This window comes from Miscanthus floridulus, chromosome 4 (genome assembly GCF_019320115.1).
Source record: "Miscanthus floridulus cultivar M001 chromosome 4, ASM1932011v1, whole genome shotgun sequence".
NCBI classification, from domain to species: Eukaryota; Viridiplantae; Streptophyta; class Magnoliopsida; order Poales; family Poaceae; genus Miscanthus; species Miscanthus floridulus.
The window spans coordinates 64,424,227-64,424,635 of NC_089583.1; positions in this window are offsets into that span (position 1 = coordinate 64,424,227).

The following is a 409-nucleotide window of genomic DNA, read 5'->3' on the forward strand; positions in this document are numbered from 1 at the left end:
GATTACTTGTGAGTGCTTAAGGCCCATTTATAACTTCAGGGATTCATTTATAATTGCAATCTCCACCATGAGAGGGAATGAAAACCTCCACCTCCTTAAAAGAGGGAGGGGAAAGCAAAGAGGACCTTTTGCTATACCCTCATTTGTTCTTCTCACTTTCCTCTCTTATGTTCTATGCTTAGAACCAATATATACCTTTTAAATTATGCACTACTAAGAAATTAAACAAGTTAACAACTAACCTAGCAAGTTAGCTTTTTCCTAGACTCTTGAATAACTTATATTTTAGGATGGAGTGAGTAGATTGATGGTCAGAATTAGGACACTTGAATAGTTTAAGAATTTAAATCCACAATCTTATAGTCCGAGAACTGAAAATAAGATAATACTTTATGGATCTCGATACAAG